Below are 23,700 nucleotides of genomic sequence, written 5' to 3' on the forward strand. Positions count from 1 at the left end.
GCAATAATGGAATTAAAAGTTACTTCAGCCATAAACTGTAATAATATTGTGGTGAAATGATCAGCATTCAGTCAAAATATATAATAAGAAAAGACTATACATATACATTGTTATACTGTATATGTGTGTGTATAAATATACAAGTAGGAGAGAATATATACTTTAAATACATTCTCAACACTTAACTTTGCATTCCCTCTTCACTTCTAAATCAATCTTTTTGAAGTCTTTTAAATATTTTAGTGTTCTCTTTCCACATTCTTCAAATTAGTCTACATTATCTCACCCATGGACAACAGTCACCTTATGAAAACAAATTTTTGCAGGATATATATTATTTTAAGATCAATTCCTTCCCTTTTCTCCCAATACATTTTTTTTCTTTTTTTGGTTTGTTTGTTTAGTTTCGCTAACCATCTTAACAAAAAACAGTCTACTAGTGAAAAGAGTCTTGCAATTTTAATAGAAATTAGTTTCATGACTGAAAATAAATCTTTTTTTACTACAAGCTGGTGAACAGCCAGAACTCTTTTCAGCGAATGAATGAACGATATCAGATGCACAAGGCATTTATTCCTGCCTCACAGACTGGGATTTTTCTTTCTTTTCTATTTCTCTGTATGAAATGCAGATAAGGATGACTGTAATGGGGCCTGGGCAAAGATTCAAAGTGGTTACCAAAAACACACGTCTGTCTAATACACGAGGGAGATGATAGCCTTTATCGTTAAACTCCAAAAATTACCCATGTTTTATTACAATCTTATTCCATCCTTTTTCAATTATAATTGTGTATGTTTTTAAATAATGAACTACATACCCACGGCCCAGCAATTACTCTTATTCTACAGGGTTTGCAGACCTAATTTGATCTGTCAAAGAATGGTTGTAAGGTTTCATTTGATTTGGCTTTGTTTTGTGTTCTTTTGTAAAACAGATTAAACAATACTTGATTTAATTATTTGCCAAAAGCAATCTCTCCAGCCAGTGATAGTCTTGGAAGGAGATTTATAATGTTTGGCTAGGCTGTCCAATTTTTTTTCTCTACAACTCTTTGAGGAAGATGCTTCCAGTCCTGGACTTCAGATTCTTGTTAATGAAGTGGAACAATTTTTGCTACAGGCTCTGCAGCCAAAGGCAAAAATCTAGAAGCTAAATTGGAAAGAAAACAATCCCATTATTTGTATATCATAGGTAGATAATTCATACTCATTATGAGTTAATGAGCAAAAGTGAAGTATAAATGTAGGCATGCTACAGTTACATTTACCAAATTAACCAGGAGAAGACTACATACATAAACTATCTAATGTAAATAATAATAATAATAATAAACTAGTAACGTGCAAGCAGCTCCTATGGGACAGACATCATTCTCTATTCATATTTAATACATTTAATCTCAAAAACAACTTTATGAGGTACATACAACTATTATCTTGATGGGAGAGCAAGTACAGGGTTTAAGTAACATCATTAAGGTCTTGGCTTTTCATGAACTGGAACTAGGTAATTTGACTAAATGTAACTTTTATTTTAGCCACATTTCACATGTTCCCACACTGAACCTAATACAAGTAAACTTGTTCAAATTGTAATTAACAAAAAATTAATGCAATGATAGGCGATGTTAACTTGACCTAGCAAACTTTAAGAGATGCCGGAACTTCCTTCATGGCTGCAAAGCCTGCCTCTTTTAGCTAAACAGAGCTGTGGAGAGAAGGAAAAGTCACTAATATTAAGAACAGACTTGGTCTGTTCAGAGAAGTTCTGTGGGTGAATCTATCGCTTTCAACTGTCTTTTCTGTCTGGTACTAACCTAGGTATTGATGTGTTTGGAAACAATGCGGGTTATTGACATCCACCTAACAGTAAAGATACTTGCAAGTAACTGCAGAGGGCATTTTATTTCAGACACAGGAAATTTGCCAGATATTGTTTTATAGGGAACTTACACAAACAATGTAGATTGCCAATTTGTGGTATGTGCTGGAAGGCATTAGACTTCTACCAGGAACAGATGAGTCTTACATGGCCACTTCAGTGACTCCTAAAATCTGCCAACAGAGGGAGCTGCTTCGTGCCCACTTGAATCCTTAGAAAAGGTGAAAGAACACAGAAAATGAGGAGACAAGGTGACAACTATTAAAATGATCCCTGTCTATTGGCTAGATCTCCATATGTAAAAATAACCTTTCCAAGGTGTTCACAAAATAAATTGGCAGGAAAATGAGGCTTTCACACATGTATCTTACTTGTACTATAAATTATTGTCACTGTATACCCTACATTACAAGTGATATGCAGGCACTGGGAAATAGATATTAGCTAAAATGATTATCATACCTAGAGTTTTAAGGTACTAATCTCTTTACAAAATGAAACTCTGCATGTGATAGATGGTTAGCAAAATTTATAACTACAGGTAATCCTTTTCTCATCTTTTTTCTGTTTGTTCTTATTTCATAATGTCCCTTCTATCTGTAAAATATAATATTAAAATTTGTTGGTAAGTAGTGGGTTATATCAACTCAGCCCTCATGCAGAATCCAATATAGAATGTGTGTAAATGGTTCCCAAGAACTATGTAATCCCTGGGCGTCCCCAAGAAGCCTTCAGAGAATCTGTTAGCTCAGAACTATTTCCATAATTATATTACAGTGTCATTTGCATTTTTCTGTCATGTTAATATTTGCACTGAAGGGGGTTAAAGCGTGGGCAGCTTAGCAGGAATCAAAGCAGCAGCACCAGACTGTACTGAGTCATTGAACTCTTCATCAACATATACCGCTAAAGAACAAAATTCCAGTTTCACTTAAAAATGTTCTGATGAAACAGTAAAAATTACCTAAATATTGACTCTTGAGTAAGCATCTTTTTAATATTCTGTATGATAAAGTAGAAAACACACAAAAAGCACTTCTGATGCATACAAAAGTAAAATGATTGTCTCAAGGAAAACAGTTTGGGCAGTTGTTTGAGTTGTGCACTGAACTAGCTGCCTATCCCCTCCTCACCATGGAATACCATTTTACTTGTGAGAACATCTGTTAAATTATGAATATTTGGACTTGACAGCTACTTTATCAAAAATGAACAGAGTGAATCAGCCTATCACTTTAAAGAAAAAAACCCAGCATGTTGATTTCATGCACTTGAGATTTGGAGAAGTTTTTCTTAACATTGAGTTCCCCATTATTTAAAGACTTTTACTATGAGATTGGTGGTAATAAAAACAAAGCTAATTTTATTTGGTATTTTATAATGAAATGTGCTAACACTAAAACTCAATGAATCATTATCTTCCAAAAGACCAATACATGATGTTATAAAATTATATATGGATAAAATATCCATTCAAAGAATGTAATATAGCAATGAATTTTATTGGAACAGAATATAAGAAGTTTTTTTGATGTGGTTTTAGATTCCACATTGAAATAAACCTTTTAGAAACTACTTTTTATAGAGTTTTGGTGTAGCATCAACAGCAAAAAATATTTGTAATTATCTGAAATGGTTATGAAAATATTGTTCACCTTTCCAATTACACATCTGCATGAGACCATATTTTCTTCATATACTTCAGTCTAAACAATGCATTGCAGTGTATTGGTTGTAGAAGCAAATGTGAGAATCCAAATAGGGTTTGCTTAGCCTGAAATTAAAGAAATTTGCAAGAATGGAAAACACTCTTCTCATCAAACTTTTTGGATTTTAGAAAATATAGTTATGGTTTATGTTAACATGTTATAGGTTTTTATTGTTTTTTAATGAATTAATAAATAGTTTAGACTGTTAATTTTAATTCTTAGTAAGATATATAGAGGTGATGCAGAAATATAGGTACAGATATGGCTATACATATAGGTGTAGACATAGACACATAGACAAACATCGATTAGAAATAGGTATGACTCGCATACAAGTTCTTTGGGATCTTCAGGAATTTTAAGAGTATAAAGGTGTCCTAAGACAAATGTGTTTGAGAAATGTTATGTATGCTTATTTCGCCATATTTTGTGTCACAGCTCTCTTCCACGGTAAACTTACATTTCCGTTCAAAACTGACCTACTAAGATAGGCTTCCGAACATAACCACACCATCACCTTGCCTCTACTTGGCCTTGTTTTATTGTTCACCATAGCATTTCTCACTATACAGAATTTTATATTTACATTGATATTTACTTGTTCATTTGCTTATTTTCCATATCGCCCCCTGGAATGCAAATTACATAAGGGTGAGAATTTTGTTTGCTCACCACTGTATCTGCAGTGTCCAAAACAGTGCTCGGTAAGTAACTCACATAAATGAATGAATACATAAAAATGAACAGAATGGCAACATTTTCTCAAATTTCTTATCTCACTATAGCTAACATATTTTTCCCAGTTCTACATTTGTTGATGTCATTCAAAAGCTTAAAATATTTCATTGCTTTCCTGTCAGAGTCAGACTTCTTGGCAAAACATTCAAAGCCTTCCATGGTCCATAAGAAATCAATTTAAGTCTCCAGACCTATATCTCCATAGTCATTGGTTTATAATGTGTGATCTAGTAACCTTAAATTATATGTAGTAACTCACATATCATATGGTTATTGCCTATAATTTCTAATATCTATTTATTCCTTTAATTATCCCCAAGCCAAAAATGAATAAAATAGATAAGCAAACACTTCACTAACCTTCAATAATTATTATTATTTAACAATATCAGTTTAAGACGTCAGACAAAGGGTGAAATTAGATAGTGACAAGTGCTATGAAAACAATAAAGCAGAGCGCTGTGGCTGTGGCTGTGGCTGTGTGTATGTGTAACTCGGGTGGGGAGGCTACTTCATACAGTATAATCAGGAAGGCTCCTCTTCTCTGAGACAACGTGTCTGTTGAGGGCTGCATTACCAGAAAGACTCAAGCATGTGAAGATCTAAGGGAGAATCAAGCAAGATGTATGTAGCAAAGGGCTTGGTATATCCCCACAGCAGAAGTTTAAGGTGACTGGAACCAGTGAGAAGGGAGGAGTATGGTATGAATTAAGTTCAAAAAGCCAGGTCATATGGTAAGTTTATTTTTAGCTTTCTAAGGAACCTCCATACTGTCCTCCATAGTGGCTGCACCAACTTACATTCCCACCAACAGTCTCAGAGGTTTCCTTTTCTCCACACCCTCTGCAGCATTTATCGTTTGTGGACTTTTTAATGATGGTCATTCTGACTGGTGTGAAGTGATATCTCATTGTAATTTAAATGAAGTAAGCCAGAAAGAAAAATTAAAATACCGCATGATATCACTTATATGTGGAATCTAAAAAAAAAACACAAATGAATTTATTTTCAAAATAGAAACAGATTCTTATGCATAGAGAACAACCTTATGGTTACTAGGGGGTAGAGGAGGTGAGAAGGGATAAATTAGGAGTTTGAAAATTGCATCTGTTGGGGAGTGATGGAAATGTTAGGTATCCTGATTGTGGTGGTGGTTTCATAGGTGTGTACATCTTTCAAAGTTCATCAAATAGTACATCTGAAATAAATGTAGTTTACTGTACAAGAATTATACCACAATAAAATTGTTTAAAAAATAAAATTGAAAAAAAAAAAAGCCAGGTCAGGACGAGATGATGTAGTTGGGTGCAGACTTTGGGAAAGGATTTTATTTATAATCTAAGCACAATTAGAAACCACTGGAGAGGTTTAAGAAGTGGACACATGATTCTGTTTACACATTAAAAAGTTGAAGGAGTGAATAAGATAAATGTGTTAGTTGTATTCCTCTGTATAATGTAGCTGTTTTTAATGAATAAAAGGACATGACCAGAACTGTTAATTTCTCTTTCTGTTTGTTGAAGTGTAATAGACCATGTATTGTGAGACTTCAGACTTGACGTATTTGATATGAATTATATTCATTAAGGAGAACAGAGGTTCACTATAAAACTTGTTAATTCTCTTCTGAAAATATCCCAACCAGGTATTTGATAAACACTGCTAATTTTTAAAGATATATTAAAATATGATATGTGTTAATTATGTGTGTATATATATGTGAAAACATGTGAGAGAGGGGATAGAGTTGTTACAGAATAAGCAATTTAGATAGTTTTTATTTTGCTTTTTCAGTAATATGTGCTATACCTACTTTTAAAGTGTATATGAGGCAGTTTCTAGAATAATTTTTATAGTTTTAGACCCACCAATATTCATACTTGGAGGGTCTAATAAAATTGTTTTCCCAAAGCTCATAGGCATTTGGATGAGAAATATGTGTGCTGTCATACACGAGGAGATATCTCTGGCCTCCACTAAGGCATATTTTTCATCTCAGCTCTCACTTATGTTAATTATTATGTCATTGAACCAAAACTGTCTTTTGGAAACACATCAAGAGGAACACATGTGCTAAGTTCTTCCCAATGTGAGCCCCAGGGTCCTTTTCGATCTGCTGTCGTTTTCAACTTCTCACACTTCAGACTGGACTCAGGGACTCTCAAGCACCATCTTGAAATGAAGGTTTTCTATGAGACATGCCTGCGTGTTACTCCATCCTGAGAAGTGACACATCTACTCTCGAGTGTTTACTAGTGACTTTTCTCTGTCACTTCCCCACCCTCAATTTGGGGAGATTTTAGACACTTACTTTGTTTATGTTGTGGAAACATTCCCATTAGAAACTATACTCTTCCTTTTGGTTTTGTCTCTTACAGACAAAGGAGTGAAAACTGCTTAAACTCTTTATATATCTATCTCTTTGGTTCCCTGTGAAAATTCTGTATACTTTGATTCAGCAAAGGTCTAACTTTTATATTAAAAGTAAATTTTTCAGACTCAAACTCACATAGTTTGTCTCTCAAGAGTCTGGATTTCATTTTAAAGTGTCATCTTGCTTACAAACTTAAAAACAAACAAAAAGTCTGTTATTATGAAACTTAATTTTTTTATTCTGCTATAGATCCATTTTCTTGGTAAAAAAATAAAGACCAATGACTCAATGGATTTAGTGCCTTAAGAAACTGAGAATAAAATATATTTATCAATACAAAAAATAAAAACATGCATTTACAAGGTAAACTTTAAATCTAGGATTAGAAATATAACATCTAAAAATATGGCAATATTATCAAGAGCATCTTTTAACATTTGAAAATAATATGGAGATATAATGAAGAAAACGTTGGATGCAGTGTAAATTTTCACCCAATTAGCAACTTCCCACCTAAATAAAATAATAAAATATTCTCGAAGTTTATATTATGTCGAGATTTTTTTTAAATCTTAGACATTTTATATGGGAAAACAGTGATTATAATAACCTCCAGTGAATCTGATAGGAATCCATGTTTTGGGATCTCCTTTCTGTTAAAAGGAGAAAATCTCAAGCTTCATAATTTAGTACAGTTTTAAATATACACAATTACTTTTATGTTAGATTAAAAATACAAAGAAGGGGAATATATGAATAAAAATAATAATGAGTGCTATAGCTTCCTACAGTGCAGTAAAGTGTGATAAATCTTTTTATCATCAAAATTTTATATATTGCTAACTGCTTTATAGCTAGTAAGAGATCACCATTATGAACAGTTATAAAACGTGTCACTTTTAATGCAGACAGTTCGTTTTTACGGAAGCATCCATCAAATTTCTTGTTCTTCATAAAACTTTTTCTTTGCCTTATGAATATTTCAGTTTTCATGAACATTTATATACCAATTATAAATGTAAATGCTTTAGACAGAGAATATTATGTAAAGTGGCACTGTATTGAAGAGGCGTATTTCTTTAAGAGTTCTTGACATGCAGTACCAACAGCACAAACTGTTTATAATATTTACTGTCACTAAGATGTCATCTATCATTTATTTGTATATGTGGCATAAATCCTGTATATTTTCTCAGTAGTGTACTATATATAGAATTCTTTCTCTGTAAACACATGTCTTTTTGGCGAAAATTAATGTAACCACTTTTACACAAACACATGCTAAGGTATCACTTATGGTGCCTCCAAAATTAAATAGAAATAGATCAGTCTGTTTTTGTGCATTATTTTTAAGACACCTACTTGATCCTCATGGCCTGGAATAGTGTTTCTTAAAGAAAACTTTATCACCAGAATTACCTGGAATGCTCGTTAAAAACAGTGGATTCTTTGTCCTATCTTAGACTTACTAAATTAGAATCTCTAATGAAAAAAATTCAGAATTTGAGAATGTACATTTTGTAGTAACTTCTTTATTCATTCTTACGTAGAACAAGGTTGACTACCATTACTCTGGTGGGTAAAATAGCATTCTCCTTGGGTTAATAAACAAATCCTTTTACTCAGCCTCCAGCATAGTTTCAGAAAAGAAATCTCATACCCCCATGTACCAACTACCCAACCTTACATGAGCTATAACATCACATAACTGTCAACTTTCAGCAGATGTTCATGTTCTGTCTAAACTTCTCATTTGCTTCTTTGGAGAGGTAAGTGACTAAACATGAGTCTTAGTGGTAAAGTGAAGATCAGAATCTTCGCCTCTTAATTACATGCTTTGAAGTGTATCCACCCTCTAATTTATTAAAATTATAAAATAAAAATGAAGGCAAATGAAGTGTGCAGCATTGGAGGAAATTCAGAGAAAAACCTCCTTCCATGCTTTTGAGAAATGTTGTTTCAGACCTATTCACAAGCTGGAAAGCATTCATTTATTACATTTTGGAAGAGTTTTCTGAAATACCTTAAAACTACATTTAAAATTACTCATGGATATGCTATTTCTCTGAGCATTAAACCATAACCTTGCATTTGCTCATAAACCTTTTGTTTATGCTGATTTTATGATTTTTACATTGTTCTACTTTCATTAACCCTGGAATAAGATGACTTAATTTTCAAATACATTTGAAAGTATTTGGTTGAACAGACTTATATTTTTAAAGTTACTTTTGCAAATGGAAACTTCATAAAAGTAAGCTGTTGTTAATTAATTATATAAATAGGAAATAAAACCTGATTGATTTTAAATGGTGCTATTTTCAGTGTTTACTTTAAAAATTTTTTTTAATACTAAGAGTATTTGAATTTTCTACAAGAGTTTTGGTCAATGATCTTCCACTGCTATGCAAAATGTCATCATGTCAAAAAATATTTTTTCAGCATTTCCTACACTTATTTCAAGGTAAGAAATTTGATGTGGCAGTAGGTGATTGCATAATGGCAAATGTTCATGTTTACAAAGAAAATTCCATGAAGCCAACCAATCTCCACCACTGGAATTCCCCAGAATGTGTAAATCCAGTGAGAATTTGCCACTTTGACCTAAACAATGTCAGTACCTAATGGACATTTTTGAAAATACATTAATATGCAAGAACATAAATATTTGTATTCTTAATTTTTTATTTATGAAGTTGGACAATAGAGTTCAAAAGAAGCATTTGGGGACATTGCATAGAGGATCAGTAAGTGGGAAAATCATGACAGTGATCAGGACTCAGATAACAAAGGCACTGGCGGAGGTTCACATGGGGACTGAAGAAACACCAGAAAGGAACTTCAAAAACTTCTAAACTTTGCTTAATATTAGCTGAGATTGTGGCCTTGGACACATACCTGCCATCTTATGGGACCTATATTTATATTCAAAGTAATAGCGAGCCACTGACAATTTACAAGCAAATGGGTAATGCTAATGGATTTGTATTTTAAAACAAGCAATGTTGTTTCAATGAGAAAAAACTTTTGATTATGTTTCAGAGTGTTTGTAATTAGCCCATTTAGGGAAATATGAAAGTGGTTCTGATAAAAGTTGACTGTTTTTGAACTAACGGAGTGAATAATGATAAATAGGACTAGGCAAAGAAGGGCCACAGCGTACAAAAGACTGGATTGTTGTTCCCGAAGTGGAACAAGGAGGATTCAGTAGGCTGAATAAGAGTCTAGCCAGAGTATTCATTTTTGGTAGAAAGAAAATTCCCTGATAAATCCATATAAAAACTGCACTTCTTCTCATGGTACATTATGTATTTGTTTGAAAAAAAAGTTTATTTTCCTGGAATGAAATTACCACATTGATTTTCTCTCAGGATATCTTAAGCCCACTGAATGATTAAACCATTTTAAAGTAACTTGCATGTCAAAGTATCACCAGCTTTCTGGAAAAATTTTTATAAAAGGCACAAAACTAGTAAGACAATCAAGTCAGGGCTATTGACTTCCTGATAGTGGTCTAACTATTTATTAAAAGAGAGATTTTTAACCAAACCGCTCAATGTTTATTTTTCCCAAGAGATTATAAAGTGTTACCAAAGCTGTGAACTGTTGCCTTATAAAATAAAACACATTTAATAAAAAATCATATCCTACAACGTATGTATCTGTATGTACACAGATAGTACAGAGAGTTAAAAAGAAGATTCTAGTAGAAAGCAGCATAAAAAGGAATTAAGAGGAAGCATCGATCCCAACATGATGTGTATCCTTATTTCCTTTTAGAGCCAAATTATTGGGGGGATAATCGCTTTAAAATTAATATAGAAGTAGATGGGAGCAGATGAAAGATGCATAGATTTTTAAATTATTTAAGTTTACATACATAACCAGGGAAAATCAAGTGTGCAAAAAGTCCTAAGAGTTAAAGAAGAGAGGAAATTTTTAAGGATAGAAAGAGCATTTTTAAAAACCTGCATAACATAATTTTCTGTGAGTTTAAAAATGTCATAGCATGTAAGACTTCTAGGTAAAGTGGGTAATTTGATTTAACTTCATTTTTGAACTTTGCCCTTGCAAATATGGTTACAGTTTTGAATAATCTTTATTCATCTGTGATGAGTTGAACAGCATCCTCCCAAAAGAAATGTCTGCAGTACTTCGAAGTCTGACTTTATTTAGAAATAGGGTATTTACAAAAGTAATCAAATTAAAATATGATTATTAGGGTGAATCCTAAGCCAATATGACAGATGTTCTTATAAAGGGAAATTAATTTGGGCCAGAGATGGACCTATACAAGGGGAAGACTACGTGAAGAGGTGCAGGGAAATATGTGAAAATGAAGGCAGACTGGAGAAATGCATCTACAGAACAAAGGATGCCAAAGACTGCCGGCAAACCACGAGAAGCTAGGAGAGGAGCATGGAACAGATATCTGGTCTTTTAATCCACACACCTTTTGGTAATTTATTACAGCAACCCTAGGAAACAAACACATCATCTGAGTAAGTACATTTTCTTCAGAATATTGATGGATTAAAGAAAAGCTTCCCTAAGACCCGTGTAATATTTCATACTAATTGAACATCATTATTTGAAATATTTTTAATTAAAGAAAATATTATTATCAAATATAGCCACCCTGGCGACCATTCAAATCCTTGAGCATACAAGTATGTAGCATGGTGGAAAAAGTGTTATAATTTGAATTTACTTAGCACTAGAGAATGATGCTACAGACAGTCTTGTTCAAACTGGCATATAAATTTAAGCTCCTTGAATTTAAGATCTATTTCGAAGTCATTTTGGAATCTCTGTTCAAAACTAGCATTGCATCTCACATTTAACAAATAGTTGTTTAACGTAGGATAGTAGAGACACAAAAGGATAAAACTGTCATTCTTAAGTTTTCAAAAATAGAATATCTAAAATATAGTTAAATATCTCTCTATTTTGAATTATATAAGAAGCAGATTCATAGAGCAGCAGATCTAATAAGTTACTGTTTCCATAACTTGTAGTTCTGGACTTAGAAACACATGTGCACAGTGGTGTATATTTTGTGGCGAATTTTGGCACTTCCCCTCCATTCTGAGAGATTTTAATCAGTACATTCTATACAATAGAAAGATTTTTATAGTGAACACCTATATTTGTATTACCTGCTATTTGGATCACAAAACCCATTCTTTTCAAAATAAAAAACAGCTAGCTTTTTCTCCGACTAAGATTTAAGTGTCACACACTTTTGTTCACACTTACCACGGACAAGCACTCCCAAGAGTCAGTACAAAGGATGGACATAAGCAAACTCTTGCAGGATTTTCTCTTCCTCAGTGTATTTTCTTTGAGGGTCCTTGAATTCATTTGAAAGTTAGTGGTCCCAAACATCTTGTCTCAGTTGAAAAAAAAAAAAACAAGAAAACAAACTTCTTACATTACAAAAAGTTTAGTATTGAAAGAGTATAAGCCAAAAAAAAAAAAAAAAGAAAGAAGAGAAAAACCAGTCAAAGCAAGTTGTATTACTGTGAACTGTGATGGTAATCAAATAGTCCATGTCAAACAGTTACTAAAATTAACCAGTAATGGAAAACTAACACTTGTTTCAATTTAAAACCAAGACCAACTCAAAACCTTTCTGAACTAACTCAAACACACTACAGGGAGGAGAATTCCTACTGCATGGACGGGGAGATTTCAGCGCGGGAGGATTTTGAATTAGGGCTCTGGGTTGGGCAGATATGAGTGGTGGACCTGTGGCAGTATGTGGCAGACATTGTGATATGCTGTGCAGGTCACCCTTCATGGATGGATTTGTTGCCTCACCTTCTGGAAGTGCTGTCAGCCTGCTCAGAGAACACCCTAGAAGCAAGAGCTACCTTGTCCAAAGTGCCTTGCCTTTTCCCATGGTAGTCACACCCAAAGTCTGATTAATGCAGGAGTTTTTAAAAGCCTGGTCATTTCAACCCAATGAGAAACAACTATAAAAGCTCATTCTTGCTTCAGAGCACATGGATGATTGTCTGAGTTTGTCCTTGGGACTTCAATGCAATTTAATTTCTCCTTCGGCCCAATTTTGCTTCCCTCTCCTCCCTTTCATAGGTGTCAATCCCAGGGAAACTCTAATCAACATCCTGGAAGTTAAACTCCACCTCAGTCTGCTTCCCAGGTAATGCAACTGAGACGATCAGTTCTAGGGGGTGGTCTGGGAGAGCAGGTACTCAGATTCTGGAGCTGAGTCTTTTACAGTCTGACTGGTAAGGAGCTCTCATCATTGGTCCTGTCATTATGTCAAGAACATAGAGAGTTCCTGACATAAATGACAAACCAATAGTTACCATTTACCAGTGGTGAATTGGGATGAAAGGAATGAATTATATAGAACAGTATATGAGGTATTTGAGATAAACAGAAGAAATAGTAATTATAAATGTAAGGGAATTACGTGACTCTTACTGAACTAATCATGCTCAGTTGGCACTCTGGGAAAAACAAAATGTCAAGACAGATTGGTGACCAGTTGAAAGCAAGGGTGAAAGCCAGAGGAAATCAGTAGCAGCACTTACTTCTGTGAAACAGGGGACTAGGTTTACCAGTATCACCCAGCTCAAAATGAGACTAAACTTTCAACTATCACAGGTCTTCAGGGTCAAGTTCAGAACCCTAGTTGGAAAAAAATGTGACACTGGCATGGAATGGGGACATCTGTGTTGCTGCCCCTGAAGATCTTGAAGCCCCAGATTCCCTGAGCTGAGCTGGCAGAAGAGGCCTAAACCCTCTCATTAAGAAGCAGCATCCCCCTTGCTTGAAAATAAGTCAGAAGGTTCTCCTGCAGATAACCAGCATCCTCCTCAGAATCTGCTCCCAACTTCTCTCCTGGCTGCTATCCTTATATATAGAGTGAACAACAAACCTCAGCCAGGGATGTGCTTCACTTAATGAAAAAAGATAGGGATTATGTCTTAAAGGAGCTCCAAGATGTAGCCAGAAAAATCAGAAGGAACAAGGAGAGTAGGCATGGGATTGGTTTCTAAAGGACTTTGCTCAAGGGAAGGAACTCAAAAATAAAGTATAATAAAGAGACATTTTTCAGGAGCACTTTCTCTTGATACAGGATCTAACACTCTGGCAAGAACTCCAGGAGCTGATGTAAACTTGCCTCCAGAATGCCTCCAGGAAGTGTGGAAGCATGAGGAACTGCAAGAATCGTCATGATAGAAAGGAGAGGAACTTATGAAAAGGATCAGAGAAGTAGGAAGGCTAGAGTATATATGCTATGTGAGTCTGGAAAGCCATCAAACGATCATGCCCCACAGGTGGCCTGGAAGGCAGGCCATGCACCAACACCATAAGCATCACTCAGAGGCTGAGTGGTGGCTCTTCCCTGCACACCAGAGATAATGATAGGAGAGGTGATTACAGAAATCGTCTCACTGATAGCGGTGGAGATACATGATAGGACCCCTGAGCAATGAGGCCAAATGACAGCTATTAGAAGCCAAGTGAATGCAATTATCCTAATGAGGTCAGTGGGGTGGTCTTAGAGGCCTGATCAGCGAAGTGTTACAGAAGAGGTTCACTGAAAACATGTCCAGAGGTGCAAAACAGTTGGGCATCCAGGGAAAGTGAATGACCAACAGATTGAAAGAGTAAAAAACACACTTTCTCCCCCAGTTTTCAGACCTGTGCTAGTTTTTGACCCTGAACCCACTGACTGAAGAGGTCAAATCCCTAAGAGGAAAGACACCACCCTAGATGGTACACGTGCATGGAAACAATTATCCCGATGATTCTCCAAATGGAATTACCATCATTTGCTTGAGTAATTACATACTGGATAAAGGGAATAGCCAAACACTTGAAGAGTATTGGTCTGAGCTGACTCTGATATCCAGAGACCCCAAAGTACCATGACAGCGACCCCTCTGAAGCACTCAGCAGTTGATTCTGACAGGAATAAACACATATTTCAGGTATAAGTCAGCTTTTTCTGCTCACAGGCCTCAGCCGACACCAGTATCGAAGGGCTGAGGGAGAACTTGATCTATCAGCGTGAGATTCCACACATTTTACATGAAAGGAGGTGTGGAAGGGGCACAGGACCTAGGCATCCCCTGCTTCTGGGGAATGTCAAAAATCATTGAATTCTAACAACCTGTTAACATGGGTTGATAAATACAAAAATTTCCTAAGATATTTAGTAAATCATTAGGAAATAATTGTGTGGCGCATAAACATGAACATATAGGATTCACATCATTTCCCACTAAGCACCGTAGAATGGACCTGCACTTTCTGGTTAAGACCCTAAGTGGACTACAGACCACACTTTGAAATGAGCTGCTTTATGTTTTTCAAGCTTTGACTGATCCTATTGGTTTTGTTTACACATATGGATTTCTCTGTATTTCTTGATTAGGCTTCAATGTCCTGACTTTCTGAGGTCCCCAATCCTATCTGACGTACAGCGCTGAACACGCTCATGCCTAGTGTGAGGTCTAAGTGGACCGCACCTGTTCATGTAGACCTAGCCATTCATGCCTTAGCCCAACATGCCTCTATTTGGTCTCGCCACTTCAATTAATTCAGACAATGAAATATATGGATTATTAAATTGAATAAATCTGTCAAATCATGAGAAATGGGATACAAATTTGAGACTTTAAAAATTAATCCAGAACATTTATGTCTATCTAGTAAGAATTTCAAAGAAGGAAAAAGGGATTAAAAAAAAACCCCAAGTAATAGAAGAAAATTCCTTAAGGATGAATAAAGCCTGAGAAGATTATTATTATTAAATTCAGATGCTCATCTAGACAGTCCTATATTTCAAAATAAAAAAGCCCCCCCCCAAAATCATTAAGAACTTCCAGAAATAGGAAATGAAAGAAAAAGAAGGGACATTAATTACTAGGCCATGAAAAAGGAAAAACTCATGGCCACCCATAATATGTGTCAAAATATTTACCATCATTCTAAATCCTAAGAGTTAATAGGATAGTCTTTAAATTATTAGCAAAAACAGTTTTGAATCTGGAATTTAATAGGAAATCAAATGAATAACCATTTTCCTGTGACTTAAACAACAGATTTAAAGAAACATATGTAAAACTTAAAGCAATAAATATGTATTCTGTCACAGCATCAGAGGCCAGAAGTCTAAAATCAAGGTGTTGAGAGGCCACACTCCCTCCAAAGGCTCTGAGGAAGAATCCTTCCTTGCCTCCTCTAGTTTCTGGTGGCTCTTGGCATTCCTTGGCTTACGGCTGCCACACTCCAGTCTTTTGCTTCCATCTTCATACGGCTTTGTGTGTGTGTGTGTGTGTGTGTGTGTGTGTGTGTGTGTGTGTGTCTAATTGAAATCCCTGAGCCTCTCCTTCATAAGGATACATATAATTGCATTTAGACCCACCTGGATAAACCAACAGAAACTTTTCAAGATTATCTTACATCTTTTGATGTATTAGATAATACTCACTCTTTTTCCATATGAGGTAATATTCACATGTTTCAGGGGTTAGGATATTACTATATCTTTGGGGAATATATATATTTTTTTGCCTACCACACTCAACTCACAAAAAACATGGTGGGTGGGTCAATGGTGAAGGAGCTGTAAGAAATTCTGCATTCTACTTTGCTCATTCTTCACTAGAGGTTCTGTTTAAAGTTGCTGGGTCAAGAAATGGAGGCTTACTTATATTTAAAGTCATAAAACATAGTACTAGAATAGCTTAAAAGAAAATGTAACTAGGAAAATTTGGAGGAAGGTCATGATGAGTAGATGGCGTTAAAGTAAGAAGATACATTCTTTAAATTCAGTATTTGATAATAAAGAGTCAACTATTTGGGTAAGTTTATATAGATAAAGAGTTGAATGCCCATTATTTGAAATTCTGGAATAACTACAAAAGACACAAAATAGAAACAGTGTGAAATCACTTCAGTGGATGTGGCTGGGAGCAGGTAGAAATTTGGCTGGGTGGCGCAAAAATGGTTATTTTGCATTTTATATTGTTTATAATGCCTTTTTATATCATTCGCATTCTAAAAACTATGATTAATGCATGCTTATAGTTAATAAAAACTTGTACATTATTGCTCAAAGTAATTTCATTCTTAATAAGAAAAAAGAGAGAAAAATAACTCCTTTACCTTTTTTTTCCAGTGCCACTGATCATTTGGATACCAGCTTCTGCTCATAATTTTAAAGGCACAAAACTGTGTTTTCTCTTGCAGGAAAAAAAAATAAACCTCCTTAGAACCTTTTCTTTTTTATCCCAGGGAAACAAAATTTTAAAAGGATATGAAAAGCATATTCACTACATCATTTTTCTGCTGATTGAGTTTCTTTACGTATAACTAGTATTCAAATCCCACTGGAGCTTCTATGTTTCTGTTAGAGGAATGCAGGCTTCTCAACACAGAAATCTAACAGAATTGATCTAATTCATAACACCTCTTCTTGTGCATCTGTGTTGGCAATCATTTTGCCTGATAAATTATACATGACTATTAATCAATGGCTGACAATTTTAGTCCTGAAATATTAGTAACAATGACATTCTTCTCGTATTCATTATCAAAAAATACACTTAGAATCTTTGCCTTTCTAAAATTTGTCATACAAGTGGGAATGAAACAGCACATGATTCGTCCTCATGAGTTTTAATGGCTCATCTCAGTAGCTGCTGGGCTTTGAGAGAGCAGTTCAGTGACTAATCCCAGAAGATTTGAGAAATAGAATATTTTTATCTTATTTATTGGTTTGTGCAATTATTATAACAGAAATTGATCAACATCTTAATTGAACTTGAGCTTTGGTCACTATCTTTTGCTTATTTTAGAGAGCTCTCCCTTTACAAAATTTATGTCATAGCTGAAATGTTATGCTTTAGCTGGTCCAACCTATAAAAACCTAGAAAATACTGCAGATGTCTATGACTGCAAAGAGGAGAATGAATACATATGGATGTTATGTTCAGGTCTTCAGTCAGAAGGCAACTGAATGTGTAGTGATCAGCAAAAAGGTCCATGGCAGCAGTGTCTACATGGTATGTAGGGGTGTGTGTGTGTAGTATCTTGAAGGAATAAGCCAATAATGAAGAGGAAGTGTCAATAGGAGACCACTAGAGGATTTTACTAGAATCAGAATAAATTGAATACCATAAAATGCTGACCAGCAACAAAAATTCAGATGTGACCTTCGCAGTTGGAAACTTTGAAATTTTTATAACTGCAAATTCTTTAAAGACAGTATTAATTTCACCACTTGGCTCATAAAAAAACTGAATAAAGGACAATGGATACTAATATTTTAAAATATAAAATATATATTTTACATATAAGGTATATAAATACCAATTATAAAGTGCTGTGTCCTTGTTGATAGATAATAGGTCTAACAAACTTCTTGTTCTCTGATTATTAGTGTCCTATACTTGCTGCCAGGTATTATAAATGTTTTGTACCCAAGGAGAATTTAACATACATAACAATCACACAGCCAACAATATAGAATTCTTGTCTCTGTGGGGTGAGATTAAGATTAACTAGATTGAAAAATTTAAGATAAAATAAAATTTTAAAAAGAGTCAAAAGATAAGGATTTGTACTAGATTTTCTGCAGCTAGGCTTCTCTCAAACCTTAAAAGTATCTATGATAAAAAAAAATCTGCAGGAATAGCAGGCTTGGGGGAAATGTGATTAATTTTATCTTAAAAATTATTAATCTGCAATGTTATAGAAATGCAACAGTAGCTTAAAAGGAGGATTGGCACGCTTATATGAGACTGTTAATGACTCTACAAACTCCTTAATGGAAGGAATGACCAAAGGTGCCTGTGTAATGTGGAGAAGAGGATAAAGGTTAAAATTTAGGAAGATATTTGCAGTTAGAAGGTGAGCAGAGAAAAAAGCCAAAAATTTGTGACCACAGAGGTAAGACGGCAAATATAAATATGAAATAATTCATATTCCACAGAAGCCAAGGGAAGAAAGTATCCAGGCTGAATTGGGCAGTGTAAACAGAATGACAGAAATTGTGATTTATAATGCCTTTTGCATCAAGAATAGTCATGTCCAAGGGTATTTTAGTTCTAGTATTTGTTTATTTGCTCCAAAGGCCATTTGCCATTCTATGCCCACTCAACATTTGAATCTCCACACTGTGAAGACGCCCCTAGCTAATGAGGCACGTCCAGAATATACTAGAAGCTTACTTTCCCAGGTCTTCCTAGTTGAAGCACAAGCACCTGACCAAGGTTCTGCCATACACTGACTCTGAAACGGAAGCTAGTGACCTAATGACGAATGGACACAAAAAAAGCTTTGTGGTGATAGATGTCTGGAGTGACTGCAACTAAATTCAGAGGCCAGTCAGCAGTGGCTCTGTTACTAGAGGCATTCCCTATGACTCTGTCTCATGACGTTATCATCTGGTTTCCAGAGATAAGATCAGTTATGTCTTTGGTGAGCCAGAGCTACATAATGATTTGTAAATTGTTTCTGGTTGTGTGGTCTCCAAACCTGATTCTCTGGATCTCTGGAAATCCTATGGGCTGTCCAATATCTTTCCAATGAATTCATTATCTAGAATCACTTATTCAACACCATATGGATTCTTGCAATCAACTCTACCTGAATCATCAGTTGGGCCTCGATCTTTTATGCTACTTATAATTTATTTTATTCATGTATAATGTAAATTCACGTTATTTGGGTATCAGTTCAAACTGAAATTCATTATTGATTTTGCTTATTTTGTGTGACTTCTTCTCCATTCACCAATATTTATTCTGTAATACTCCATAGTTGGGGGAAAATAAAACAACTATAATTACATGGTGTCTTTTCATTCTCTCTTGCTGTATTCACTCCCCAGGCATCATTTGCTCCTCTAATTCTTGTCTCGTCTCAGTTAGTCATCATTATTGACTCAGAATAGTGCTGTGCTGTGTAATATATCTCTACTGCAAAAATCATTCTTCTTCGTTAAATCCTCTTCACTCGCGGCTGCCTGCCGAGCTTCACTCTCAACCAAGCTGCAAACGCTGCATTTTCTCTGATTGTATATGTGGCACATCCATGAATGCTTCTTGGGTAAAAAAATCATTCCAAACCAATAAGTCAAATCAATAAATAAGTCAATAAATCTCTTTTGCTTTACAAACATCATCAATCTTTAGCAGACCGAATCACTAGTCCTTGTCCCTACCTTTTGGGACCCTTTGAAACTATTTCATCTGCTATTAGAAAGCTCTTTCAGTACTGTGTTAATGCTTACATTAGATAACGCACTTGACCTTATCCAAGATCCAAAGACATTTGACCCTAGGTGTCAGTTTCAATGAACTCTGTTTTCTCTAAGTGATTTCCCATTGGGAATAGATTCTGTTGAAGAAACAAAAACATATATATATGTATATATATAAATTTAATTTCTGGGTTATTTATATTATATGAATGTATATGTATAAATATATGTATAATATATATTATATCCAGGAATTAAATTGAGCTGTTGTATACATTTAATTCTCAGAATATTAATTTTCCAAGAATTACATTTTATATTTTATACCTACAGTAAAATGTATACTTAATCCCATTCTTGTTGAAATATTATTAAATTACTACAGTAAAGTGGAAGTCAGTGTAAAGCTTTCCTCTTATATATTAATCAAGATGTTTAATGACCCAACCACTTAATGTTTCCAAAAGATGTTTCTAGTTGGATTGAAGATCTTTATTTCCACCTCTAAATTCCCACTACCCCCAACACATACTCTTATTCTCTACAACTTCTGCCCTGCCTTATTCCTCTAAGAGACAGATTCTTGCAAATTACATCACCCAGGCTCTCTTGCCCTCCAGCTTCCAATTGGATTTGGTGAAGGGGAGGCTCAGAGAAAAGATCTGAGGGTTTGAGGACAGAGCTCAGGACATTTCATCCCCATTCCCTTTCTGCTTCAGCCTTTCCCATTTCCTCCCTGTTTGATCCATCAGTGGATGATTCCTTCAAGTTGGGCAAAAGCTCCTGTGAAGCTACTCTAATTCCATGATCTGGTTCTCAACTACCTCTGGTGACACAGTGTTCTCTCCTCGCCCCTTCAGGTGTATGGGTGGCTTCCTGCTGCTGCTAGTCCCTGGATGCTTGTTGAGATATATACATGTACACTTCTCATTCAAAATTTTAGTTAAATGTGACTCCTATTTCCTGCCAGGACTTTCACTGATGCAGACTGTTCTTATTGTAAGAGAATAAGAACAAAAACAAAGATTTAAAAAAAATTGCCAGTGGTTTAAAATTTGGTCATGCTTTCAAGGTCTCAGTGACCATTAATTCAACTCCCAGCAATTCCTGACTGGCTGAATAATTCACTCCTTCCACCACGACTGTGTGTAATCAACTAATCATTTCTGAGAATCGCCTCGGTCTTCCGCTCTTAATTTTAGTGTCTGTGGTATTCCTTTCCTGTTCTGTGACCTGCTTCTGATTTCCCAGATGTCTATGAATGGCAAGTGCACTCAAAATTTCTTCGCCCTAACAGGTATTGATTGGCTCCTGCCTCACCAACTGTAATTTCTCTAGCAAGGAACATTTCCTATCTCTCTCAGTAATTCCACAAGCACTATCTACTAAGTAGTGAGTTTTTCTTGTCCTATGGCTTTTAGCTTTCTCAGCAGGGTCACAAAAATTATAACTTACCTATCTTATCATATCTTATCCTTAAATCTTTCTGCCTCAAACATTGCTGTAGTTCTAGGATAACCCCTGACAATTCAAGATTCTCCAGCAATATGACCAAAGACATGTCATCGAAGATAGTTTCACAGAGAACATATTCTTGTATCTTGAACTCAAAAGGTAGGATGTGACTGCTGTGCTATTCCTGATACCAAAAATAATTCGCATATTTATGTAGGAGACATACAGTTTTTAAATTAATTGCCCAATCAGGAAAGTGAGACCTACAGAGGTAAATCAGTTTGCTACTAAATTGTGTCGATAGAAAGTTGAGATTAGGTTTCATGTCTCCCAAGTTCTCTTTCTACAAAACCACATCATAAAAAATACATATTTTAACTAACAGTAAATTAGCAAGTGTATATCACTCTGAAATTTATAAGCATTTGAGACTTATAAATGTATTTTTCTCAGTAAAGCTTTTCCAAATGTTTTTGTTTGAATATGTTACAACAATGTGAGCAAAGTTCATTTAATTCCTCAATAAAATAAGATGGATTATATATGTATGTAGGGAAAAATAATTCCCCTATATACATATTTTAAATATATCAAATATTATGCATTAAAGAACTAGCAGACTTGCTCAAATTATACTTACTGAATATTACTTATTGCATATTTTAATTTTATAATATACAAATTTGCCCAATATCTGAAGAGATATACTTATTAAATTTAGTTGCTAACATGACTATTCATTTCATATCCTTATCATTTTATCCATTGCAATATGAACAAATGATACTTAAAATAGCAGTAAATGAACTGATGCAAGTTAAAATATCTTTAATTTTTCATTTTCAAGTGTAAAAAGTTAATTGAAATTTTAGAAGTCAAAAGGAAAATGAAACTTGTGTTTTATTTTCTGGTGTTACAGTCTTGGGATAGCTAAAATCCTTGGGCAGTTCTGCTTGTGCAAACATTAACACAGTTTTGACTCTGGTATTGCTGCTGTGGGCTTATTAAGTATTCATGGTGTTCACTGATATGGTGGATTGACGTTGCGTCCAGGGACTGAGCATAAACCTGTGTGCATAGCTAGCAGTTAACAGTGAGCAATTTTGTTACATGTTTAATTTTAGTCCTCTCTCTCTCCAATGTCTTAGCTATTTTTACAGCTGAAATGTCCTGAGGAAATCCTGTTTTAATTAGTTTTATAATTTTTTTCCCTTTAGGTAACATATTCTGCTGCTATTTGTAAGAAACTTGTAAAGATATCCAATAGTGAAAAAAAAAGAGAGAGAGAGAGAGAGAAATTTAGAAAAGGATGTAAAATATCAAACACTGTATCATGAAAATATTTCCTTTGACTGACACTTGGAGACTGGGACTCATGCCAGGAAGTAAAAGCATTTTGACTGTGTGGTTTCAAGATCAAAAGATCAAATGTTTTTCATAATCTATCATGCAAGTTATTTGCTTGATTTATAGTCTGTTTCCTCCATTCTCAGAGGGATAATATTGATATAAAGACACAAAATATATTAAGGGAAGTGACTTATTTGTGTTATGGAAGTGTCAGAGTTTGGTGTTCATTTGGATAGCTTGGTATCTCTGAAGTTAGGAAGTATACATGGTGTTTTGTCCCGAATCTATAACCTTAATAATGCCCATAATTGCAGTATATAGGTAAGGTAAGCAAAAAAGCTTTCTATTTTATTCTAAATATATTCTAGTGCATTTTACATCCTTTAAAATTAACATTGAGCTGACAAATATTTTTTTCATAGAGTTTTTATGTTAAAAGAGAAAAAAGTTTTAGAATATTATTTAGAACAATTTTTAGAGTTTTTTTAAAAAAAAAATTCCTTTCAAGATTATGGAGAAAATTATCACAGTGACAAATATAAATTAAAGATTAACAGTTACTAAAATAAACCATTGCATTTTGCTGCTGTTTATATACTCAGCCTCCTCCTGTTTCTACATGTTATTCATTAATAAAAATCTTTAAAAATCTTCACTTTAAACCTGGTCTATGGACACATGACAGTTTTCTATGAAATAACTGTATATGTAATAGCATACTATAAACAGCAAAGATTTCTTCAACTTTCATATGTTTTACTCACATGGCACATTTTTGTTTATATGACTGAGTAACTGAAAAATTTCAATAAGGGAGCAATAAAATCCATCAATTCAATTCCTTCACTGATGTAACCCATAACCTGTCAGATTCTAAAGCTATGTTTATAATAACAACAATTTGCCCAGCTGTGCACTGACACCATCTAGAAAGATGA

The 23,700-nt window shown here is 34.6% G+C and overlaps 1 long non-coding RNA gene across 5 annotated transcripts in view; it reads right to left on the reverse strand.

Moving 5' to 3' along the window:
• Window positions 1-1,961: 1,961 nt before the first annotated feature.
• Window positions 1,962-23,700, reverse strand: part of LOC140699352 (uncharacterized) — a 47,126-nt gene continuing 25,387 nt past the window's right edge. For 2 of the 5 annotated variants that reach the window (XR_012077512.1, XR_012077478.1), the window contains 5 exons: window positions 19,545-19,798; window positions 16,858-16,934; window positions 11,965-12,098; window positions 3,540-3,658; window positions 1,962-2,087 (listed from right to left, as the gene is read on the reverse strand). This is a non-coding gene — a long non-coding RNA (uncharacterized lncRNA). Of the gene's footprint in view, window positions 2,088-3,539; window positions 3,659-10,946; window positions 11,184-11,964; window positions 12,099-16,857; window positions 16,935-19,544; window positions 19,799-20,040; window positions 20,095-23,700 lie in introns of those variants that run through there. The other 3 variants (XR_012077502.1, XR_012077490.1, XR_012077521.1) reach the window with 3 other exon arrangements.

This window comes from Vicugna pacos, chromosome 1 (assembly GCF_048564905.1).
Source record: "Vicugna pacos chromosome 1, VicPac4, whole genome shotgun sequence".
Classification (NCBI taxonomy): Eukaryota; Metazoa; Chordata; class Mammalia; order Artiodactyla; family Camelidae; genus Vicugna; species Vicugna pacos.